Consider the following 27,175-nt stretch of genomic DNA (forward strand, 5'->3'; position numbering starts at 1 on the left):
TGGTCGCAGGCAAGACTATAAAGTTCATAACTGACACCATTACCTGACACCCCCCACCCAATCCATACTTCCTCTAATTGGGCTTCCTTTTCTCTCTTCCTAGTAACTTGAGAGGTTAGCCAATCTTATGTTCCCTTCTCCTCTAATACTTACTAAAGTACTAAATAATAAAGAAGGTTTGATTCCTCCTAGGGGTATCTCACTCTTAAAGGAAAAAAATGAGAACAAAAAAGATTTGAAATTATAATGATGGAATGACAAGTGGTGGAAAAATTTAGGGGTGGGGTAGGAGGGAAGTTCTGACTAGAACCCCTTCAAATCACAGCTGCTTAACCTGCCTACTTTTTATAGTCACTGATGACCCAATGGGATCTGCTACTGTGAGGTTAGCGTGCACACCAAAGTCAATTTCTCTTTTCACTTTCATCAGATTTCATTTGTTCCATCCTTTAGACTTTAGAACAAAACTGCAATCTCATCTCTGCCTCTGGACCTTGAATACTATCCAGTTCTCATTCATCATTAATCTCTTTGAATCACTAATACCAACTCACCTAGCAAATCCCCAAACTGCTATTCATTATGTTCGAGCATACATTCAATAGTTAGGGGACTTGTCTAAGTATACCTGTATATTTAAATGCATGAACATATATATATACCCTTGTGCCTACATGCTCTGATGGAATTCAGCATTTTTAAAAATTTTCTATCATGCAAAATTACTAGCTAACAATAAAGATCCAGGGTACATCTTCAGAGATAATTAAGTTTCCTCTTCCAGAAAAATGCCTGATCTTTCTTCCCTTCACAATATAACAAATGTTTCTAATTACAATGTCCTCTGAAGAAAAACCTGTTTTACAGAAACATAAACCAAGCTTAGTGTTACAGGTGGTCATTTTAATTTTAAAAGTCATTTCTTCCCTCTTAAGCACAAGTCTCTAAGGATTTCTCTGCATATTCAGAGGTCAGTATTTATGTGCTGACCAGCAGCCCAGAATGTCCAAAAGAATGAGACTTTCATCCAATAATACTGGCATTATATTTTATCTTGGGTCACGCTCATAATATGCAATTCATCCAAAGTGAAAGATACAAAGCATTTGAGATGACTTGCAGCAGAAAAAATCTAAAAATGCTCTGGCACAAAAGGGGATTAAAATGTCACAGGAAATTTTTTCTTGAAAATGGAACAGCTTATGAATGCTTCATTCTTTCCAGAACAGTTAAAACACTGTATGTGCATGCTGGATGGGTGAGGGCAGCCCGAGCTGGCTTGCTCTTTTGTTCTAGCTTCATGCACTTCAAAATGCTTTCTTCAACGATGAACTTGGACCTAGAAGCCATGGAGATATAGGAGCGGAAGAAGCCTCATCTAAGTAAATGATCCTGATTACATTTAGTCTGTCTTTTGGAAAAGATGAGCCACCTCAAACTGGGAAGTGATACAAATAAAGAGTCAGGAGAGTCAATCCTTACACCAACATTTTAACTGTTACCTGTTACCAGAACACCCATGTGTCCAAGGCAGAATGAAGACAGCCTGTGCCACTGACACATGATGCACAGTGATGAATGCACCTATCAGAAGGCATGAATCACAACTAGGAGATACTAGATTCATGATGCATCAATCAGCTCAGTCCTGCTGGAAGAGCTCTTGCCTTTGCCAGTCGGTATCACTTTCCTTCCAGTATAACTAACCATACTGTATTAGAAGCCTTACAAAATAGTGGCAACAAAAGAGCATTTGCAACAAATGCAGTAGCTTTACGCATATCAAACACAACTGGGACTGTGAGGAGATGCTGAGAGGAAATGTCTTTTTTTTTAAATTCTCTGAAAACCCACAATTTCTGAACATAAAATTAGTTTCTTTCTTGTTTTATTTCCAGGAAAAGAAAACCAATTATCTCTAAAAGTTTAAGTAATTGCCATCTTGCTACTGTAAGATATGATAAAAAATGAAAGACAAGCTCTCCTTGCCTTACTCTTTACTCCTCCCCTTTCACCCGACTCCACACACACACACACACACACTCTTTCCTCTCTCTCTCTCTCTCTCTCTCTCTCTCTCTCTCTCTCTCTCTCTCTCTCTCTCTCATAACAAACACGTCTCAGTCTGTGAGGTTTAAGTCCAACTCCCACCCACAGCTTACCAAAGTCTTGAAAAACACCAGGATTTACACTACACCTATTTTCCTGAGGGGTGAAGAAAATTACTTGGAACACAAACTTTATTCTCATTAGTACAGCAGGGAGAGACTACAGATTGAAATGTGTGTTCTAAATACGTGCAAAAATTTTCCTCCTCTTTTTTCCCCCTCCCTTCTGAAAATAACTTGAAAGGAAATAAATTAACATGGGCTTTGAATGTGACTACAGCTTCCAAATTCCAAATTAAGATACATAGATTAATATTGAAAAAAATTATAAATGGGACAAAATACTTGAAATCAGGATACATGGTTCCCATAGACAGCGTACAATATTGAATTATGTTTATAAAGGCTCAACTCAAGAATTAATGAAAAGTTCCAAGGACAAAGACTCTTAGAGGCATTGTCTCCATAAGAGTTGATGGGAATATTATAAACTCTTTCTTGTTATAGTTTTCATTCAAACTGTCCAAATCAAAGCAAGATGGGTAGAGACCCAGAATTTTTATTAGAGTCAAAACTGTCATGACATGACTGAGCTTTGCCTCAAGGCACTAACATTCATTATGCGATCTCCTGCCTTCTTTTTTCCCCTACGGATCCCAGGCCACTTCCTTAAGGGTCATCCACTTCCCAGGGTTAACTTGCTCCACATATTAGCACTGACATGATTGCACTGGACAGAACTGTTCTATTGAGATAAATCAAATTTTCTGGAAAAAGAAAAAGATAAAAATGGAATGGATGTAGAATATCCACCATTTAAAGGAAACACTTTAAAATAGCTATCACAAGTTACTGTGGAAATAGCCTCATGTATACAAGGATACCCTGAATCATTCAGGGTTCTGTTAACATGAACAGTAGAAGCAAATTAACTGATGCGACCATACCATTTTAGAACATGTAGGTACGACTGCCAAAGACCCTCAGGTATTCCCATTCAATCTGAAATTGACTGGGGCTGGATATAAAATCGGGACCCCAATTTCATATAGTGATTTAAACTTTACATTAATAGCTCTTGTAAAGTGGTATATGAATATTTCTTATTCAACCCCATCAGGGAGCCTGCCCGAGGCAAATATATTTGATTTAGTGCTTCATAAAATATTTAAACACCTTAAAATTACTTCTGGAAGGGTCTCCATTTGCAATTCCTTTTCTTGATCAAGTGCTGACTCAGTTCTTAAAAATTCTCTACAAACCACCAGAACAGGTGTCCTAGAAGAATATTTGTTATTTAATCTCTTTGCAAATTTATCTTGAAGTTCATAACTATTTAATCTGAGTTAGCATAATTTAACTAATGTTGTGGGATAATCACATTTCTGAAAACTGGCACTTGTCCAATTCTTTCTTATATTCAGAAGTAAGCATGATGCAAATGTAGGGAAATAAAACCACATTTAAAAAAATTGTTGAAAAATTTCAAACTAATTTAAAATAAAAATTCCATTACCATACAAGTTTATACTGAACTTTTAATTTTAATTTTTTATTTCATTCATCAGTGAACTTTTAAATGAACTAACTATATACCTATAAAAGGAAGAATAGTGGACATCTTCCACAGGTGCTTACAGCCCTGAGCATTTCAATTTTAAAGTGGTCCATTTCCGTCCAGTAAGGAATAATTCCTATTAACGTTAGTCACTGAATGAGTGTGTTATTGTTTAATGAAGGTCTCTTCTTAGAGGCACTAGAATCAGCTAATAAGCATTAATCAAATAACCTACTCTCTGACAAACAGACAAAAATGAAGCTATCTCTGCCCTCAGGGAGCTTACATCTATCCTATAGTGAAAATAACCTGCATATATCTAAGTAAATACAAAGTAACTTAGGCATTAGCAGCTAAGCCAGGCAGAGATTTAACCAAGCTTTGAATGAAGCAAGGAATCCTAAGAGGTGGAGAAAAGAGGAGGAAGTTCATGCTGAATAAGTTGTGCAAAGATATGGAGGCAAGAGATGAGATATCATATATAAAAAACAGTGATTCATCTAATTCAGGTGGCATGTAGTACACACAAAGAGTAATAAGATGTAATGGTTTAGAAAAGTAAGCTAGAATCAGACTGTGAAGGGCTTTAAATGCCAGCTTTCATATCTGATTCTAGAAGCAAATGAGACCCATAAAGCTTCTTGAGCAGGGGAGGGCCATGATCAAACAGGTGTGTTAGGAATATCAATGTGGCTGCTGTGTAAAAGATGGATGCTGGATGCAGGGAGACAAATCAGTAATCTACTATAACAGTGTAATATAGTAGTTAATGAACTAAGGTGGTTATGTTATATGAGGAAAGAGTAGGCATCAGATGGAAGGGGTCTTACAGAGGTACAATGAACAGAAACTGGTAATTTAATAGAACCAAAAGAGGAAAGGTGAAAGAGAAGGAAGATTTGGAAAAAGGCTCTATAGCTAGAAGGACGGTGCTTAGAAATAAGGGTGTTTAAAAAAAGACAGAGTTTTAGAGAAGAGATAGCAAGTTACATTTGGACATTTTCAGTCTGAGACACCTACGGTGTCACCCCCAAGTTCTCACTTTCCCTCCAAACTCAATATTCAAGCAATTGCCAAGTGCTGTAGTTTCCACCCTCAATTTCTCCTATATGACCCTTTCTCTCCTCTGACAATGCCAGCACCCTGCTGCAGGACTTCATTACCACATATCTGCAATAGTACAATATTGCCTGCCTGAAGTCTCTCCTCACTCCACTCAACTATCAAACTGATCTTCCAAAACTTCAGTCTGACCATGTCACACACATAAATTCTAGCGGATTGACCATGGAGCAAACAAATGATAAAGTCTGATAGACAACTGGTGATGGAGGCCTGAAATTCAGAGAGAGACAAGAGCTATGTCAATTGTTCTAGAAGTTAGGTGTATAGAAATGGTAGCTGAATTCACAAGAACTGGTGAAAAATACTTATTTTGTCTTATCACTCTAAATGAGAACACATTTGAGTAGGTAGGTTAGGAAACAAATTGTAATCACATATGAAAACAATGAAACACATTACAAACATATGTATTGGTGAGTGGCATCCAAAAATTAAGAGAAGTCATTCATATCTGGCCCTTCCACTTCAGTTATGACCTTGGTTCAAGCCCTTATTGCTTCATGCCTAAATTATTGTGATAATAACCTTAGTGTTTTATCTCCAGTCTCCTGCTTTCTAATCCTACACATAGCACCTTATTATATTAATCTTCTTAAAACACTATTGTGATCACATCTCTGCCCTGGGGAGATTTCGGATGGCTCCCTTGTGCTTAATGAATAAAATCCTAAACTCGTCAGCCTGGCATATTCTATCATTTTGTCCTATTTTACCTTACCTCCCCACTTCCCAGGCAATGTGGTCTACTTGCACACAAATCTGACTTTTCTGCCTTCTCACCTATTCATGCTGTTCCCTCCTTTTTCTTCAGTTAACAAAACCCAAACTATAAATCAAATGTCAATGCTAACGAGCTCTAACATATTCCTTCCCCTGATCATCTAGAGAGAAGAGAGCTTCTTATTCCCTAAACTCTCAAAGCATTTAGTCTGCTTTATTTGGAGAGCCATGATCACTTGAGAAGCCACTGACAATAGCTTATTTGTATATACCCCAGAGTATCCAGTATAATGCTTTGCAAATTGTAGTCAATACATTATTATTGAATGAATAAGTGATGCCTTGCCTCACTGATATTTGAATTCTTTGTTAATCTCTGTCTCTCCCACTACAGAGGGAAGAAGGGTGTTTGTACATTTTAGCTCCATGAACCTAAGTACTCAACAAATGGGTAAGGAATGAATGAACGAGCTGAATTGGTAGCAAGATGTTGATGATGCAGGAATAGTCATATCTTTAGCCCCTTTCAAATTTAGGGTGAAAATAATTCTTTATCATCTTTCCTCAATATATTGTCCAAGGGCGGCTTAAAAGGTAGGGGGAAAATGATGCCCCAGAGACCTGTGTTGGAGATTGGCATGGATTACTGAAATAGGACAGAGTTCTACTCTGAGAGAAGGATTCCAGTATTCTTGGATTGGGGCCCAGCTATTCAGGGCTTGTTGATAAGAATGAAAGATGATAAAACGCCTGTCCGATGAAGCCTTGGCTAGTTAAAGTAAGGACTGCATGTGTATCTTCTGATGCCAGGCATGTACAATTCCTATGAAGGTGATGAAACAGTGGCAAAGCTGGCTAGAGATGAATTCTGTCCTTCCTGCTGTAGGAAAATGCAGCTTTCATCACACTTCATCAAATGAGTGGAGCCCAACAGATATAGATTATTAGTTTGAGCTAAACAACACTTACTAAACACAGAAGGTTTAAAAAGAATTATTTGGCAAAAAAGTCAAGAAGACCTTAAAGATATGCTACCCCAACTACTCAATTCTCCTGGACTTTAGACTAGGTTGAAAGCTCAAGTGGGAGTAAATGTCAGGTGCTCCTCTCCGCTGATCTTCCAGATGTGTCTGGAAGAGAGTAAATATAAGGCAGTGTCCATAACTGGACAATGTAATATTGCCACCACTCAAATAAATGCTTTACGCAATCTTCTGAGAATTCGATTTAGGGTTTTTGGCTTCTGGCACGTAGGATGAACATGTTAGGATATAAACTCGTTGAAAGTTGTCTTGGCATCCCTGATACTAACATGGTTCCTGGCACATAGTAGGTACTTAATAAAGGCTTGCTGATTGATTCATAATGACAGCTGGCATTTATATGCATTTAAGGTATGCAAAGTGTTGTGTATGCATCATCTCATTTAATCCACATAACAATGTTGGAAGGTAGAGGCTATAATTTTAGAGATGAGGAAACTGAGGCAAGAGATGTTAAGTGACTTGACCAGGGTTACACAGCCAGTGAGTGTCTGATGCAAGATCAGAACTTAGGTCTTCCTCACTCCATGCCCAATACTTTATCTACTGTGCCATCTAAAGAGGTCCTTCTATCACCATCTGATAGCCAAAGGGAGCTATGGAAGCTAAGCTGTTGCATCCTGACATATAAATTAAAGGACACCGTCTTTGCTTAAAAGCACTCTGGAATCAGTGTATGTGGGATGGGGGGGGGGTAGGGAAATAGGGAGGGAAAACATTTGGAGGGGTAGAGAGATACATATTAGCAACTAGTTAAAGCACTCTTATTTTGAAGGGGCAAACCACATTTAATCAGATACAATGATTTGTTTATATATATTTTTTAAGTTGTAACAGTTTCCATCAATTTCCCTTGTAGTCTTTCCCCCATGCTGTAGCTATATATAGATCCCCAATGCATTTTCCTTTACCCTGCTTTTAGCTTCACTATTCAAATTTGGTTCCTTTTACATTTTTCCATATGTCAATACCTACACAGTCTTAGTCAGCTTTGCTGACTATTACTAAAAACCCTCCAGTTTAGCTACAAGCTTTGCGGTAAGAGAAATTCAAAAATCTAGGCAGAATTCTAGGTACAGCTTCAAAGGAGCCAAGAAAAGAATGAGTCAAAAACTCCTTCCCTTTGTTTCTGGGACAGACCAAGGTGCTTAAAGGATAGTAGCTTTTTTGCCTTCTCATCTCCAGCTACTCATAACTCTCACACCAAATTGTCGGCCTTTGTCACAAATTTCAGTGATTTATAAATGGTTGTTCACATGGCCAAGGCAGGTATAAACAAGAAGTGTGTTCTTTCTTTTAAGTCAACTGGATGCAGGAAAGCTGTCAGGTACCTCACATCCCTGTTGGTGGGGAGGATGACTCTGTCCAGATGTGGGAGAAAGATGTCACTGAATTCTGGACCCCTGTTTCTCTTGACAAGTCAGTCGGATGTTACTCTATACAATCTGGATATTCTCCCAACTACCATGATCCCTGATCCTCGTTCAAGACTCTTTTTGATCCCTATTAGAGACAGCAAACTTTCACAGTCTACTTCTTTCATTTTTGTATCCCCAGCCTAATATAGGCCTGGCACATAGTAAGTGCTTAATAAATGTTCAGTGACTGCGCTAAAAAATTTGCGTGGATGTGTATACCAGAGGAAAAGTCAGCTTCTGTCAATCACCAAGTATTTATTAAGCACCTACCAGGCACCAGAGATACAGAAACATAAAACAAAATAAAAGGAAATGAAAACTGACATCAAGTTGAAAAGAAATAAAGAAAACCTTAAACATATATATATATATATATACATACAGATATCCATGTGTATGCATATGTGCATATACATATCTATACACAGATGTCCATGTGTATATATACACATATGTGCATATGCATTTACCAGATCTGTAATTTCATTGGTGTATGAAGCTACAAGAGAGGAACTTCTTTCCCTACCCCAGATCAGTACTTTGTCATTTCGTGATGGAAATAAGCTTTTGTATGTATGGCTCTAGAGAGAAATTAGGCATTCTGCAAATCTGCTTTTACCCACACAATGTGTTAAGATTATTTTGTAAAACCCATTTATCTGGAAATTCACAATGAAAATGTTTCTATGGGTTTCAGTATATGTTAAATTGTCAAAGGCTTCTGTCAGCATCCAATACATTGTAGAGCATAACAGACATCACATTAAATGAATGTCTTCTATATATTATTGATGTGAGAAATATTTAGAACAAAATACAGACCTGTTTCAACATCAGAAAATTCATACTGAGGAAAAACCTTAGCTACACATAGTTTAATTTAGCTATATAATTCTGCACTGAATTCATGTCTCCTTTAAGCAACAATAGACTCCATTCTTTATTTTATTCTGTAATTAATTTTATACTTAATAAAAGAATTTAAGCCACTCACCTACATGTGTGCATGTGTGTCTGTATGTGTGTGCACAACTGTACATTCATATGTCTATATCAAATCTATGTTTAGCCCATTATTCAGCCTATTCAGTTAGGTGAAATCATTTATTTAGGGTAAAATATTTAATAATCTGAGCATAAATAAAATTTTTCTACCAATCCCAGTGAGTCAGAAGATAAAAGTTGAGATTAAGATAAACACAATTAGCTACAATTTACTTAAATTAACTATCTTTCTGTAATTAAAAAAATCTCAAAACTCACAAACAAAAAAAAAATCTAAAAATGTAAAATGGTGCAAAGAATTGCATCTATTAACAAACTAAGAAAGAATAATAAATAGAAGCACACTGGCATAGTTAGCTTTTACTTTTTTTAGAAATGGAACACAATTTTCAGAGAAACATGAAATATCAGAGTTGAAAGAGAAATCAGAGACCATCCAGTTTAATTCATGCCTGAACAACATTTCCCATTAAGCATGCCTCAACATAAGGTCATCCAGCCTTTTCTAGAAGGCCTACCAGCTCTGTTAGGACTGTTAAGACTTTTTTTTCCCTTTACATCAAGATGAAATTGTCTCTCAGAAGCTACCATTGGTTGTTCCTACTTCTCACTGCCTTCTGGAGCCAAGGACAAATCTGATTTCTCTTCCAACCCCCCTTCAAAAACTTGAACATAGCTAAAACTCTTCAGTTCTTTCAAATGATCCTCATATGGAATCAATTTGAGATCCTTTACTTCCAAAATGAGGCACCCAGGTAAGCATGCTATGATAGCCCAGTAGGCTTTCTTTAATCAATTGTGCTAATCTTCTTGACTGTCTAAGAATACTGTTAACTCACGGTGATAATGCATTCCACCAAAACTCCCTGATCTTTGTCTAGCGAACTAATGTTGATCTTGTACTTACGTCAATTTGTTTTTAACTCAAATGTAAGACTCTTTGTCTTGGGGGTTTATCTTGTTAAATTTGACATATATACACATAAAATTATACACATGTATATGTCTGTACAAACATGTAGGTATGTGCTTCTTTATACATATATATTTTGTTATGCTCTTTATTAATCCTTAATCTGTCATCCTGAGTGTTAACTATCTCTCTTAGCTTTTTGCCATCTGTAAATGTGACAAGCATGAAACCTAGGCCTTTATCCAGACTACTGGTGGGGCAAAAAAGTTAAATAACTCAGGGCCAAGTACAGATCCCTGAGGCATGCCACAAGAGGCTTCCTTCCAGACAGACACTGAATTTTGGGTCCAGTCATTCAACTCTGATTTCCCTTTACCTCCAACCAGTCAACAAACATATTCAGCACCTATGTGTCAGGCACAGTACTAAGCACTGGGGATACATAAAGAGGCAAAAAAATAATCCCTGCCCTCAAGGAGCTTATAATCTTGCGGCAGAGACAACACGCAATAAAACGATACAAAGCAAGCTATATACAGGATAAATAGTAAATACTTAACTGAGGGAAGGCACTAAAATTAAGACAGTTTGGGAAAGACTTCCTATAGAAGGTGAGATTTTGTTGGAACTTAAAGGAAGCCAGTGAAGTCTGTAGTGAGAGCAGAGGAGGGATATTGGTTCCAGACAAGGGGGACAGTCAGAGAAAATACTGAAGCCAAGAGATGAAGTTTTCTTCCTGCAACAGCAAATAGAGCAGTGTCATTAGATCAAGGAGAATCTATCAGGGAGGGGGAATAAGGTATAAGAAGACTGGAAAGGTAGAAGTGGGTTAGGTTATGAAGGGTTTTGAATGATAAACAGAGAATTTAGTATTTCATCCTGGAGGTGATAGGAAGCCACTGGAGCTTATTAAGTGGGGAGGTGACTTGACTGGACCTGCACTTTAGGACAATCACTTTTCATGGTTTGGAGAGGGGAGAGCCTAGAAGCAGGTAGGATCGTTAGCAAACTACTGCAGTGGTAACAGGTGTGAAGTCATGAAGGTCTGCACTAGAGTGGTAGCAGAGCCAGGGGAGGGAAGAGGGAATGTTTGAGAGATGTTCCAAAGGTGAAATTGACAGACTTTGGCAATAGACTAGATATAGGAGTGGGGGTGGAGGTGGAGGAGAGACAGTGAAGAGACCACGATGATTGGAGGATGGTGTTACCCACAAGTAACAGGGAAGAGAGGAGGTGAGGCACAGTCAGGGGCAAAGATATTAAATTCTGTTTTGGTCATATTGAGTTTAAGATGTCTACTGGACATCCAATTAAAGATACTTAAAAGGCAGCTAGAGATTCAAGATTGAAGATCACAGAAAGGCTGGGGCAGGATTGGTAACTTTGAGAATCCTCAACATAAAGATGGTAACTAAATCCTTGGGAGCTAATGAGATTCCCAAGTGAAGTAATAGAGAGAAAAGGGCCCAAGACAGAGCCCTGAAGGATACCTACAGTTAGAGGGCATGATCTGGAAGAATATCCAGCAAAGGAGACAAAGACAGAGTAATGAGATGGGTAAGCCCTGGAAACCTGGAGGGAAGGGGAGGGAAGGGAAAGAGAGAGAGACAGGGAGAGAGAGACACAGACAGAGAGATCAATAGTGTCAAAGGCTGCAAAGAGGTCAAGGAGAACCAAAACACAAAAAAGCCCATTGGATGTGGCAACTAAGAGATCATCAGTTATTTTGGAGAGACTGTTTCAGTGGAATAATGTCAGAAGTCAGATTGTAAAGGATTAAGAAAAGCATGAGAAAAGAGAAAGTGGAATTATCTGTTGTAGAAGGCCTTTTCAAAAACTTTGGCCCCAAAGGGCAGAAGAAATGCTGGATAATATTTGGGATGGAAGGATCAAGTAAGAGCACTTCAACATGTGAGACAGAAGTGAAGGAGAAAATAGAGAAAGAAGGCATCTGAGTGATAGAAGCAGGAGTTTATAGTGAAGGGCCTCAATTTTTTTCTGTACAATATGAGGCAAAGTTCTCAGCTGAGAAGGTAGGGGGGAGGAAAACAATGAGAGGTTTAAGATGGGATGAAAAGGTTTGGAAGAACTGCTACAGAGAGTGGGACAATGAGTTGATAAAGAAGGTATAGCAGGATTGCCTAGCAGCAGTGAGGGCCCAGTTGAGGTTATGTAACGTAGAATTGTAATAGACCTAGTCAGAATATTTTTATCATTTTCATTCAGCAGCATATATGTAGGAATGACCAAGGGCTGAGGCTTGACTGGGCATAATCAATGATTTTGATAAGGGGGTTAGGACTTAAAGAAAGAACAGTCTACAGTCCTCCAGAGCACTAAAATCCCTTTTCCCTTCCTAGAAACAGGCAACAGCTACTGTTCTTAACGCTTTGTTCTTTACAAAAATATTCTAGAGGGGAGAGACTGGCTTAAAATGGTATCTATGGTCTGGGCTCCAGTGAATGCCAAGGCAGCACCTTGGTACTAAAAAAAATGATCGAATGTGAAATATTCACATTCATTACTTTATTTTTTCCTCTCAACAATTCTGCAAAAATAATATCCACTTGACAGATAAGGAAGCTGACAGAGATAGATTAAGTCAATTAGCTAAAGTCAAGCAATAGACTAAAGAAGACAGAATCAGAGAAAGTAGATCTCCTGGCTTGTTCTACTCCCTCAACATACCCACACTAGACTTTGCTATTTCCCTGTATCAAAAAATGCAATCAATCTCACGTTGTTTTATGGTGAAAATGGACCCTAAAAACCAAGGAAGTTTCATAGTATCACATGTCAAAGTAACTTGTTCTAGAAATCCAATACACTTGTTCTCTTTTAGAGACCATCCTACTCAAAAGAGTGCTGGTTTTGGAGCCAGAACACCTACACTCAAATCTCAGCTGTGCCACTTTCTATGATTTTGGACAAGTCACTTCCTTCTAGGTCTGCTTCCTCATCTATAAAATGAAAGGGTGACAAACTTGTGGCCTTGAAACCACATGTGGCCTTCTAGGTCCTTAGGTTCAGCCTTTTGACCGAATCCAAGTTTTACAGAACAAATTCTTTTATTAAGGGGATTTCTTCTTTGAAGTTTGGATTCAAAGGGTTATACTTGAGGACCTAGAGGGCCACATGTGGCCTTGAGGTTGCAGGTTCCCCACCCCTTCACTAGATAAACTCCTTACTTCTTTCCAGTTCTAAGCTCCATGGAATCTTAATCATTTGATAAAATATTAAACCTTACACATATCCCAACACCAAAGATTTAACATTTCTTCCTAAAACTTCCCTTTCCTGAATACACACACACACACACACACACACACACACACACACACACACACACAGAGTTCATCAATCTCTTTGTGTAAATACCATGCAGGCAGTTGAGGGAGGAGGTCTGTTTATTATTTTTGATCCTGTTTTGCTGCTGGCAAAATTTCACAGACATCAGAACCTGGCAGAACATTGGTATTTTCTTCTGACTAGCTACTGTTGTCTGGGTACAAGTGCAAATCACAACTGCAGCTAAGAATGGTTTTGTCTGATAGAATTACAAAATCCTAAAAATGAAACCTTCATACAGGGCTGCTATCTTATAATGGATACACTCTAATCTTCCTGGATTCTTTTCCATGTTAGTATGTTTGGTAAAGTTGCAATATAATAGAAAAATATACTGCCCTTCTTTTGCCTCCACAAACAATACAAGGCAACTAAATTCCCTTCTTCCTCCACAAAGGACTTCCATCTCATCAGTGAGCAGTTCCTCTCTCTCTCTCTGAATAAGTCACATGTATCACCAAATTCTGTGGAACTGAAGGCTTTTGATGAGATCAGGAGGAAGATGGGGATTTGGTCTCAAGTGCTTTCCAGGAAGAAAAAGCCTCACTTTGGAGGAGCTGAGGTAGGGTAGGGCACATGGGGGAGGAGGGAGACAGCCTGGTTTTTATACTATACCAGTTCCTACCTAAACATGCCAGTATCTCTGCCAAATGTCAGAATTCCAGCTGTCTTGGCATTTAATTTGAACACAGTGTTCCTGATAAAACCAAGCAATACTCAAGTGGGCAGCAGGAGAGGGTAGATGTTGCTGACTGGGCTGGCTTTGGCCACACTAACCTAGAACTGTATATGTGGAGAGCATGAACAGCAAGCCAATGACAAAAATATAATCAAAATGATTCTAAAGAGTTCAGTCCTTAGTACAGTGATGATGCTTAATACGTACTTGTTCCTAATTATCTTGAAATAGTGCAAAGTCAACAAATAAGTCTTGAAACTTGTATAATGCCTGCAGTCTGGGCAAAAAGTCAAGTGACAAACACCAAAAGACTAAATATTTTCATTAAATCCACGTAATTCTAACTGAAGAAGTCCTTCCATGACCGCTGGCTTCATGTCGTTATAATCATATCTTGATGGCAGTAATCAGGACATACCTTGCATTTCAGAAAGACTCCAAAACAAAGCTCAGTTTCCTGCAATATATGGATGGACAGTAGTTCTACCTGAGCATGTCTGCTGCTAAATGAACTGGAGATGGATCTGAAATTAATTTTATTTCTGGGTATTATCATGAGGAACAATCGACCTCTAGGAAAATTAATGTCATGAGGCAGAATGTATGATATGGTGATGAAGGTAACATGACAATACCCTTCACAAAGCCTAGGAAAGGGGAGATAGCTTCCAAATGTCCCAGTGGTGACTAAGAGAAATTTTGGTTCAAAGTAATCAAATCTTATAAATTGGTCAAAAATAAATCATAAAGCAGAGGGAAAAGCATTTCACTCTAATGCAAGGTAGACAAAAATAAATAAATTCTAAAACCTGAACTGTGCTACTGGTTAGTTAATGGTTTACAACTGCATACCATCTAATCTGCCAAGTTATCTAAAGAGTAGATACAAACAATTAAATAAACTTTTAAATACAAGAAGGTTAAAATGAAAGCCCTTATCAAAAGGTGAATTTTTTTTCAAAATGGTGGAATTTTTCTGAATTTCATAAATGGGGGAAAAAAATCAATACATCAGTTCCTTTTATATGTGAATTTCTCCTGCATCTGTCCTCAAATAATGCCCTCATTCTAGCTCTATATAATTGACCCACTTCCCTGTAGAGGACCAGAGGTCCTTTATGATGCTTTTCACACCAATTATCATACACTGTTGTCACTGGTAACTTCAATGGTAGTATGTTGTAACCAGTACCCTGCGCATATCAAGTGCTGATTCATTTTTTTTTTAAACTGGCCTGAATTTGAATGCATTTTTACCCATCATGCAACTGCCCATTTACCTTTGGGTTACTAGTATATTTGTAACTAAGATCACAGCATTCCTTTATTCACAGCTATACGAGAGTAATGTAGTAACAACAATGCTAAAAAGATGGACTTTCACAATAACAAGCAGTGTGGGATCACTGAAAAGCACTTTGCAATTTCCCAAATGCAATTCAGCTCAAGCTCTTCCTCTTAGTCTGTTCTGTGCCCAAGTAATTGTCTGCCTGAAGTGCCTGTCCAAGATAAATTAATGGACTAAATGGGCTGCTCATCTAGCTGCATGCCAAATTCCAGTAAATTTTCTTAATCCTTTTTTTTTCTTCCATTGTGGATAGCTAGGTCCATTTGGTATTCTGGTAGATTTAATTAACTAAGAAGGTCCTGTAATAGCACAGGGTTTAATGCAATGTGCAAACTGTCTTCCAAGAGAAGCTTTTGGATAATCTCACCATTGACAGGAAACTCTCTTTTGGTTTGGACTTTATATATCTTCCATGACAGTGAAAAACACCTTTTGCAAACATAAACCTGTAGGTTTAACACCTTTGCCGTAGAGCAGTGATTTACTCTCAGGGACAATTTGGGATCTTTTGGAGCTTCTGGGTTAGTCTCATTGAACAAAGCTGGGGATGCAGTAGGAGCAAGGAATTGATTTGAAACTACTGTATCCTCCATATACACTCTGCTACATGTGGTATTTCTACATGGAAGGGAGCGGGGGGAGAGGAAGGAGATTTTTTTAAAAAACACAACTAAATGCTGCAATTATATTGGCCTCAATACATGTTACAGAACCACCCAGACAGAATAAACTACTAGTGAACACACGAGAGAGATGGCATAGTTCCAAAATCCTTTTTTATAACTCATACCATGCTGACCCTCATTAGGGTGCAACTTTGATGGAACTGGTAGTCATTAGCAGTAAGTATCCTAATGAATAAATAAATCATCCAAATGAGGGATTACATCACTACCTGTGTTTGAACCTACAGCTGATGAACTGAGAGTGAAATTCCTTTGGAGGACTTTCTTCCCAAAGTTCTGCAAGGCTGATTTCCTTTTGGCTTTGCCAAGCTTTCTTGCCCCTATGAGGCTAGCAATAAAAACATCTCAATGGCTTTATCAGCTTCAGCTCTCATTTTTCTTTTTCTTTCTTTTTTTTTTCATTTAGTAAAACCCTCCGTAGGGGGGAAAAACTGCAGGTGGACTGGAATGCTAATAGCTAGAGGGTTGGAATTTAGAAGGAAGACAATGTGTATAGCTCTTCTGGGTGCCTCATTCTCAGTTTTGCAAGATGTGTTTAGTTGGAAATGTGTCCTTCAGGGGAATTCTATATATGATCATAAGGTCAATGATAAACATCTGGAGATACTTTTAGTTTTCACAAATGAGTAGTGTGGTTTTACTTAGGTAGACCTAGAGTATCATCAGGGTTGGCTCTATTGCCCATTTTCTTCCTTTAGGTAGATTTAGAAGATTATGATTTGATGGGAGTAAAACATTCAGTCAAAAAGAATATTATTTCATGACATCTTTGCTTCCAGTAAAACATTCAGTCAAAAAGAATATTATTTCATGACATTCACTTGGTGAATACAAATATGTGAGAAATATTATAGTTCACTTATAAACTGAATAGAGCTCCCACCAATATTTATGGTTTTAAAAGTTAACTAGGAAAGCACCTGAAGTGGAAAGTTGAAATGCATAAGCAGTACATTCCCTCAGCTCAAAAGCTAATACAGATGTATAGACTGGGGGATTGAGGGGGCCAAATTAGACTGCAACCTCAATTCTGTGACACCCCTCACCATTGTGCATTATTAAAGCAAGAGGGAGTCACTTTCAATCGGCATTATCTCAAGTTGCACCATTAAGTTGGTCAGTTTCACTGACTTGAGAGTAAATTGAAGCATGACAGATTTTTAAACGCTATACCTGTGTTAGCCAAGTCACACAGGCTTGCCTTTATTCCTGCTGATTTAGCAAATGGTGCCACATTCAAATTCATATGGATTGTAAAACCTTAAAGGTCGGGTCTTTTCAGTCAATATCATGAAAACCCTTTCAGTGTTCTGCATCAATTTTCTCTGACCAGTCACTTGACCCTTGCTGAGTGGTCACTGTGTTCCTATGCTCCATTCTGGGGTCACAAGGACACAAAAGGTACTTTGATCCTATGGTATAAATATTCTAGTCTATAGAATGCTTCTGTTTGGCATTTAAAGTCTCTCAATCTGGCCCCAAACTACCTTTCCAATCTTTTCATACATTACTCCTCTATTTCTTTACATACTCTATGGTTGAGCTAAGCTGTACTTCTTGCCTGTTGACCTTTTTTTAAACACAGGATGCTGCACCTCCCATCTCTGTTAACCAACTCCTCTACTCGGACACCACTAGGTCCCCACTATCTCAAGGATCAAATACAAATTGGTCTGTTTGACTTTTATACTCTTTACAACCTAATCTTTTATATCAACACACACATTACCCTGCTCTTGCATTCTGTGTTCCTGCCATACAATGTTCTGCCTGCTGTCCTTCACACACACCACAGATATTTCATCTTTCACTAACGTCTCCCAGGCCTGGAATGCTCACTTTCACCTTCTGGAAGCCCTAATTTCTTTCAGCACGCAACTCAAGCAGCAATGACTATGGCAACTTTTCCTGGTCTGCTGGTACCTTCCTTTCAAAGGTTACCTTGTACAATATTTGATTTGTCTATCTTGTGTGTACCTATAGATGTACATGTTTTCCTTATCAGAACACAAAGTTTCTTGAAGCTAAGGACTTTCATAAGTCTCCTGCATACAGCAAGTGCTTAATAAATGCTTATTGATGGTTCATCAATACCTAACCATAAAGCATACATCCAGGTCAGAAGATGTGGCTGGTCCTTTATCATTTCTACCAATGCTGACACTTCCTATTCCTATTTTTTCTTACTCTATTCCTGTGTGATTTGCCAATAATAACTATTGGAAGGTCCTTGGGCATATCATTTCATTTCTCTGGACCTCAGTTTCCTCTTCTGTAAAATGAAGGGGTAGGACTAGAGTAACTCCAAGGTCCCTTCTAGCCAGCACTAAATCTTGATTCCATATTGAACATACATACACACATACACACACACACACACCCCCCTCATATCACAGACTATAGTAACATATTAACACTCAATAAAAAACAAAACAAACTCTCCCAATAAAACATTTACAGACTAGAGATACACAATGATTGCTTATTTCATGTGGAAACTAAATTTATTTCGTAAAACTAAATTCTTTTGACTTCCTTTCTTCAGACCTAGTGGGAGAAATATTTTAAAACCACAAAGTCAAAATTCATTCTGGGCAACTGTCCTCTTGATGTCCTGCTCTAGTGTGTCCCCTCCCCAACTAAACATATTCTCACATTACCTCCAGCCACCTAACAACCCTGTAGTGGTTTCCTGTTCTTTTCCTGCTGAGAGCCCCCTGCAGCAATGGAATATTCCATATTAGCCAAACTCTTCTCTGAACACATGCAAGGTCTCATAGTTATTACAGCTTTGAAAAAAGAGAAAGTCATGAGTGAGGCGAGTCCTATGGTCTCTACTCTTCATTAAACTATCTTCCCTAGGGCTGGTCAAGCCCATTTCTGAATCTCTGAAGGCAAAAGTAGAACTCAGGAAAGCCTTGTCCTGGACCTGGAAACAACAAACAAAATGTTCTAATAACACTTGCTCACCATGACGCTTGGGCCCCTTTTTCATCATCCAGGCCAAGGAAGCAGTGTACTATAGTGAAAAGAATGCTAGCCTTGGATCCAGATGGAGTTGCAGTCATGTCCTTCTACAGACCCTGATTAGCTGTGCAACCCTGGGCAATTCACTCGCTCTGAGAATTTCTTCATCTGTAAAATGGACCAATTACATCAAATGAGATGATGTATTTAAAGAGTCCCAAGAACCTTAAAATACCATATAAATAGGAGCTACATGTGAGACGAGGGGTGGACAATCCTGCAGATCTAATACGAAGGTTCTTAAACTTTTATTTTCTGTTATGAATCCCTCAAAAGTCTGGTGAAGCCTGGGGATCCCATCTCAGAATAATGCTGTTGTTGTTGTTTTTAATAAGTAATTGAAGAAAATGCTAAAACTTAGTTAGTGGAAAATAGTGATGTATATTGTTCCCCCATTCAGTCTCATGGGCCCTTTGAAATCTGTCCGTGGACTCTCCTAGGTTAAGAACCCCTCATCTAACTGAACAGTCCAAGACAAGAATTCTGTAATGGTGGCATCAGTCTAGTCGAAATTTAAAACATTCAGAAGACACATTTTAATCAGTAAATCTCTTAGATCTTAAGTCAGCTCCTCAGGGTTTGGGGTTCTTTTTTTTGGTCGTTGTTGTCATTTTCTCCCCAGTAGGAGAGATACCTTGGAGAGATGGGGGAGGTGGAGACTCAAGAGGAAGGTAAAGACACAAATAATCCATCTGGAGCCCAGCTCCAGTCATCACAGTTGAGAAACTTCAAGGAAACAATGGTATTGGACCTGTAAGGCACATGTCTTCATATCCTCCCAAAATGGACTTATTCTGTTTTTCCACCAACATCGGAGAAGAATCTGGTGATGCCCAAGTACAAGTTGCATGTCTCCTCCTAAAAAAATCAATGTTTTTAATACTGGTAGCAGAGAAACAGAGAGCTAGAGCTGAAAAGGCCCTAAGAGGATATCTAATCCAATATCTTCATTTTATAGGTGAGGAAACTGAGATATAGGGATGGTGAAAAGACTTGCCCAAGGTCCTACAAGTAGTAAAAGATATGGGATTTGAAATCAGTCCTCTGACTGTATTTTTTCTATTATACTACAATGCCTCCCCCAAGGAATAGTGAAAGGGATAAAACATATCCTTTTAGGTAAAAATCACATGCATATGTGAGCATTAGAAATGAGTTTATGGACTTTCCTGTACTTGAAAGGCAGCAAAGGGCAGTAACTATTGATTAAAAGTGGCCTGAATGATATCCCACTGTGAAGTATGTGTCTAGGTTGGAAGATGTAGATTTTTGCTACTCTATGTGTTTATGACTTGCCCACAGTTACTACTGGGAAGTAGACTAACTGGACTATTGCCTAAATGTGTGGATTTAAAGATCTCTCTGGTTTCCATTATTAATGAGTAAGACAGGAAGAGACAGATAACATTGCTTCTCCCTAACTTCTGTTCTCCTAGCTGAATAGAAGATGATGTAAGGTCATTTCTTTTGGAGACTTTCATATCGCACTGATAGTGGTTTGCTTTATTAGACAAATCAACAAATTTTTATTAGGAGCCTACCATGTGCCAGGCACTGTGCTAAGCACTTGGGATACAAAAAGAGGCAAAAGGCAGTCCCTGCCTTCAAGGAGTACACAATTGAATGGAAGAGACAAAGAAATGAGTATATATATAAAGAAGCTATATACAGGACAAACAGGAAATAACAGAAGGAAGAGATTCTGGGTCAATCTCATTGAATAGACCTGGGGATACAGCAGGAGTAGGGAACTAACTTGAATCTCCCATGTATACTCTGTTGTATCCCCCATATATACTCTATACATGTGGCTTCCTACATAGAGGGGGGGAAAGTTGTGTGTGAGTTTTTTTTTTAATGAAACTAAATGATGCAATTGTCTTGGATCTATGTTACAGAACCACATAGGCAGAAAAACAACTGGTGAACTCATGAAAGAGATGGATCACAAACAAGATGGAATTTTAGTTGAGACTTAAAGGAAGAAAGTAAGAAGAGATGAAAAGGGAGAGCACTCCCTGCATGGGGGACAGTCAGAGAAAATGGCTAGAGCCAAGCAATGGAACATCTTTGTGGAACAGGCAGGAAGCCAGTGGCAATGGTTCCAAGAGTACATGTTAGAGAGCAAAGTGTAAGAAGACTGGAAAGGCAGGGCTATTTTATGAAGGGCTTTGAATGCCTAGCAGAATATTTTGTAGTTGATACAAAGTCACTACAGTTTATTAAGTAGGGTAGTCACATGGTCAGATTGGCATTTTGGAAAAAATCACTTCAGTGGCTGACTGTAGGATAGATTAGAATAAAGTGTGGAGGTTTGGTGATCTGAAAAAAAAGAAAAAAAAAAGTTCCAACTTCTAGAAAACTGATTTTATCTTAGCCAGTCAAGAATTATGAAGAATGACATCTATTCTAAGGAATCAACTCTGGAAACTTACTTTCCCCCCAAGAGTAAGTGGTTTGTCTCATAAGAAAATATACAATAAAGCTTTACACAAATTAATATGAAAGGGGCTACATTTTCATTATGAAATAATTTCTAAGGATAAATTTCATCTTTGGGAAAGAAAGTTCCCAACACCCTGTCATGTCGACATTATACTCTGGTTTCATCAGGCCTCCAAAAGATATTTTGCTGAGCCTTTCCACCTCTATAGAAATGTATGTGCACTACAGTAGCATGGTACCACCTTGTCCTCCAATGCCAGTCTATAAGCTAGTCTTCATATTCCTCTCCCCTAGTATGCTTATGACTGGAACATCTCTGCTAAACACCAGACTCATATACTTTACCAAGATCAAATTAGGACCAAAACTCAAAGGACCATTTCTCTGATTTATTCTCATTGGACTGTTTAGTATATTGAACTGGCATTGCCCCAGTCCCTAACAGTGATGTTGGGGTTTTCTGAAGTGTGCTTCTAAATCAGTCAGTGACTCAAGAACTAAGAAAGTGAAGAGACTTCAGGAACAAAGGAAGAAAACGTACTAAAATTTATTAAGAATTAAAATACTATGGGGAGAGAAGATAAAAAGGATGCTTTTCCTCTTAAATCTGCATCTTAAAGTGGTAGATACTTGCATCTGCTCACATACCAGAATTCCTCCTCTGCAATGAGGATATGAGAAGATATGGGGGCATAATTTCATTAAATATAAAATTTAACGTTTACTTATGTCTACTTAGGTACCTCTTCATAAGCACTCAAAATAATGAAATTATGTTCATTTCTACTTGGTCCAGAGTCTCCAAGTATTTACGTAATTGTAACTTAATCTGATTCCATTCACTATTGATGCTTTCCAAAATTAGTCAATGCTAGCTAAGTTTACTCCACCTCACTAACCATATTTTCTTGTACTTTCTGTTAAATAGTATCCTTTATATGTCGCACTTCAGCCATGAGTTTTGAACAGCAAGAGAGTCTGACTCACTAAATATAAACCCATGACAGTTGCCATTTTATTTGCTTTAAAAAGAACTTGACTAATCATTAATGCATTCTCATCATGGATTCTAGGCTACTGCTCCACCCTAAATCTCCCCCAATAAAAACGGAGTGGGAAGGAAGTAAGGACATCTACACCTTGTAAATATGCGGTCTCCTCCATCCAACGTTTGGCAAAGAAGGCTGGGCAAATTCTCAAAATGCTAGACCATCAGTCAGAATTTCTATCTGCACTAATGTACTACTGCTTCCTCCTGTCCCCTGATAATGTTTAAAAAATGTTAACTTACTCTAGAGTCCTGTGGGAAGAAAATCCAATGAAAATACAAGTTTGGTCTCTCACTAATCTTTTCACTGGATGTTTGCATTTTTAAATCAAGCAATGAATCTTGTAATGAGAATAGGTGTACCTGTACAAGTCCAATCCCAAGTCGCTAAGAAATAGGTCTCCCTTGCCTTTGGCTATACCTGTAGGGCAATTCCCTAAATGAAGCCTCTTTATAGTACAGTGTTCTAAGAAAAAAAATATTTCTGTAAGCTTTTTTTTTTAAGTTATAAAACTCTATTAAGTTAGTTTTCCAGATCAGACTTCCCCAATTCTTCCATTAAATCCTGCTATACCATAGTGGGTCATTGGTGGGACCAAGGAAGCACTGAACGCAGGAAGGCTCGATGTGGAAAACAACAAGGAAACACAAGCAAATAACATATTTGGAAGAAGGGAGGAAGTACAGGGAGCCATTCTTCCTGTCCTACAATATTTGTGTTTCTAAGAAGTTGTCAGGGAAAATGTTAATAGAATCACAGTTCATCATGGTGCCACAGGGTCATTTCTGAGCTGCTCTTAATCTTCACTTCTGAACTGTAGCTCCTAATAAGATTCTTCCTACCTGGCCCCTTCTTATTTTCCAGTGTGGCACAGAGGAAAAAATTTTGGAATAGAAGTCAGAGGACTAGGGATCAAATCTCACTATTTGTGTAGTATTGAGCATCAGCTCTCTGAGCCTCAGTTTCCCCCTATGTGAAATGAGGTAGTTGTATTAAGATCCCTTCTAGCTTTAAATCTATAATACCACAAAAAAGAAAAGTAAGGCCCATAAAGTTTCTTCCCAGATCACGCAGACATAGGTTTCTCCATATCCATCCTGGTGCTACCTCCCCATTGGTCATTCTGCTTCTTAGAGTTCACTGGGGCAGGAAAACATTAATGGAATTCTGCAGTGAACTATTTCATTTGATAACCCTAGATAATTCTCTTAATGTAAAACATTATCTGATCTGTCTTGTAAGTTAAGATTCGAATTTTCCAATATCAGTTTTCTTAAATTAGGGTACACTCATAGTCAATATGATCTTTGCTTTCAGAAAACGGTAGGAGGAGCCAACCCCACTTTGCTTTTGTAAAGCATCTTCTAAACTCTAGCTTACTCACACTTAACTCCCATGGTGCCTACCTGTAAGGTGGGCAACGAGCAGGTATCAATCCACTTTTCTCTCTTTCCTCCCCCACCTGCATACAAGAGTAAGAGGAAAGAGATGCGAATGACAAACTTCCAAGGAGTGGAAGAATCTAGTTTTAATAACTCCCACAGTTTTAAATTGAGACTTTACTCTCTACAACTAGAAAAAATCTATAGAGAAAAATTCATCAGGGGCAGGAAGGTAAATTTTTTTTTAATAGATGAGTCAGCTGAGATTCTCCTTGGCTTTGAATAATTTTAATTCTGATCCTATGTCTCATCACAATCCCTTCTAGTGTTCCTGTTTCTTAACAAAAGCCTAGAAGTTTTTGAATCATCCCTATATTATTCACTGGCTATTTTACTGAAATAAGGTGAGGAGGGAGCATTTTTTTTATTATTGGTTACTCTGCACACAACAGTAATAAAATTTGAAAATAGGCAGTTATAAGTGCAGTCGAAAATTTCACTAACATAATGTGATCATTTTTCCATGACAGATTTGGATAAGATTGATGAAAATCTATTTTCCTGATGTGACTGTCAGTATAAGGAACAGATATGTAAAATATTAAAAAAAAACTGACAGTATTACCCATGTCATACCCACTTAGTAAACATTAGTGGAATGATTATAGACCGTAAAAGTAACCTAACATCATGCACTAGGGGTGATGGTGATTCAGGGAAAGCAAGTAAAGCAAAGTTTCCATATACTTGAGAAAATAAAACCTGACTGGAAATCTCAAATGTGAAAGTCTAAGTCTGGGTCTGTAACATGATCATATTCTTGGAGGATCCAATATTACATTCTAGACATAAAGTATATAAAGGAAGTAAAGATTGGCCTTTTGGCCTGTTATGCCCAATCCAAAGGTGATTCACAGGGTCATAACTTTACTATGCATTGCATTAATTAAGATGTCTGGGCAATAATTCAAATCAAACAAGTAATTCAAAACAAAATTTGCATATTATCTGTTACATACAGTAATGTAGCTATCTTTTTGCTCAAACTTGTGATTTTACTGGTGTAGGGAGCTATGAGTGAGGCAACTCCCCAAACCAATACAGACCAGCAACTATTCACCAAATTACAGTGTTAGAAAATTGCCTGGGGCATTGAGAGGTTAAGTTAATTTAGACAGCATAACAGTCAAAATTTGTCAGAGGTAGGAAGGAACCCAGGCCTTCCTGACTCCAAGGCTGGTCCTTTATCAACTGCCTTTCCAAATTTCTGTAGTCGCATCTTTAATTCCTTTTCCATGCTCTGAGTTGTCTATTATGCTGCCGTGTGTTATTTTTATGATGTTAATAGCTATAGAGTTTAACAGTTGGTTCCAATCGCAGGAATTCTCTAAGAGCTAAAGTCTTACTTTGGCCTTTCACACACTAACATACCTACGTACACACTAACATACCTAACTGAGGAAAGCATTATGCCACAGGGGAAGAAAAAGCGCTTGATTTAGAAGAGGACCAGGATTCGAATTCTGACTCTGCCATTTGCTACTTCTGTGACCTGACATTTAATCTTTCCCAGCTTCAGTTTCCTTGGCTATAAGATGAGAAGTTTAAACGAGATGATCTCAAAAGTCTCTTAAAACTCTGAATCCAGGATCCTAATATTCGCAGTCATAAGGATGAGATTTGCTCCCCCAATCTTTCAATCAGATATTTTAAGCAAGAATCTATACACTAAGTGATGAAAACATGGTGACCAACAGAAGATCTAATGAGATAATATATGTAAAACACTTTGAACACTTAGAAAGACAACTATTATCAGTAGTCTTCAAACGAGTAAATACATCACTTCATATTCTAAAAAATTAATCAATATTTAGATACATTTTGGAGAAATTCACTAAATTGGATTTTTAACAAATCTGGATGAATACTGGCAAACACGCAGACTACCCACTGTCAGAATTATCAAACGCAAGGAGCACCTTTTCTAGTGATGATAATAACAGTATGCTGTAAAGCAACTTTTTTTTGTAGTCTTTAACTAAAATTGAACTACTTCTGAAATTATGCCTAATGTATTTTCAAGTCAATCCACAGGGAAATAATTCTTTTTTTCTTTCTATTCAATCAAGACTTGTACACAGAGTTTATGGAATGACATAATATCCTTCCTGAAATGAGACCTGCATGGAGGACCAGTATCCTTCACACATCACCGGTTCCTGAAACTTCACAAACAATTCCTAATTTCCAAGGAAACAATCTCATCAAATGCCAGCTACAAGAATATATATTGTTCGTTTTGGATACATTACAATAAAGATCCTAATCCAATTTCCCTCTCAATATTGAATTTCCCTTGAAGGACTGCATATTTTTCAAACCCACAGATTTAATTGGTCACTATTTTACTAAAAGACACTAGAAATTACTGGTCTTTATATTTCACTATTTTTAACTGAATCACCAGCTTCAGCTTTTTGCGTCATTAGCTGATTACTTAAGGAAAAAGTCAGAAATGAGCTTCTTAAAGAAAAAGAAAGAAATCACTTCACAATTTCTATTTCCTCTTTCAACTTTCTTCCATATGTTAAAGTTTCCTTGAGATGGACAAGTTTTAGGGACTTTTCCTATGAATCTCCCTTTCAAGCGGAGAAAAACACTCACCTGGGCAGCTGGTAATCAATATCCTCCCACCTCTGCTTCAGAAAGGTAATTAAAGCAGCTCATTGCTAGCTCCTCGTAAAAGGTCAAAGGATTTGTTTTGAAGCTGGCCTATGTATTTAATCCTTTCCCAGAAATAATAAGACAATAAATCTGTCACAACTGCTGAGATAAATATGCAAATAGTCAAAGAAGAAGTCCATTGACAACTTGTAAACTTCCGACAGAGCTCTTCTCATCTTCCTACCTCGACCTCCAAAGATTTCCTATAAGATCAGAGCAGGGCTGTCTTTCCTTTTCCCTCTTTCTCCTCTCCCTTTCTTGGATTAAAATAAGGGACTGCTTATTTAAGTTAACCAGAGTTGGGGCTTTAAATGTGGCCGTGGTAAATAAATTAAAAAAAAAAAACAAACAACCCTCCAGCAAAGCGCCAAACCCTACGGGGCGAGGAGAAACCTTGCCCGCTTGTTCTGCTAACATCCCCGGACGACTTCTGGAAAGCGTTCCAGGCGCCCCCGTCCTCCACCTAGGCGCTCGCTGCTTCTGTTTACCTGGCAGCGCCCGGTTGTCACCGTGTGCTGAGAACAGGAGCCCCAGAAGGTCAGAGGGAGACTGATGGGCAGCCCGGGGACACGCCGCGGTCCAGGAGGCGAGATC

The 27,175-nt window shown here is 38.2% G+C and overlaps 1 protein-coding gene across 16 annotated transcripts in view; it reads right to left on the reverse strand.

Annotated features, from left to right (window-relative positions):
- Nucleotides 1-27,175, reverse strand: part of STARD13 (StAR related lipid transfer domain containing 13) — a 750,665-nt gene that overhangs the window by 188,093 nt on the left and 535,397 nt on the right. The window contains exon 1 of one of the 16 annotated variants that reach the window (XM_072616434.1): nt 27,070-27,161. The exons of 14 other annotated variants lie outside the window; for them this stretch is intronic. The gene's annotated coding sequence lies outside the window, so the exon portion shown is untranslated. Of the gene's footprint in view, nt 1-23,878; nt 23,911-27,069; nt 27,162-27,175 lie in introns of those variants that run through there. One more of the 16 variants, XM_072616432.1, reaches the window with a different exon arrangement.

The sequence above is a fragment of the Notamacropus eugenii genome, chromosome 5 (genome assembly GCF_028372415.1).
Source record: "Notamacropus eugenii isolate mMacEug1 chromosome 5, mMacEug1.pri_v2, whole genome shotgun sequence".
Lineage (NCBI taxonomy): Eukaryota > Metazoa > Chordata > Mammalia > Diprotodontia > Macropodidae > Notamacropus > Notamacropus eugenii.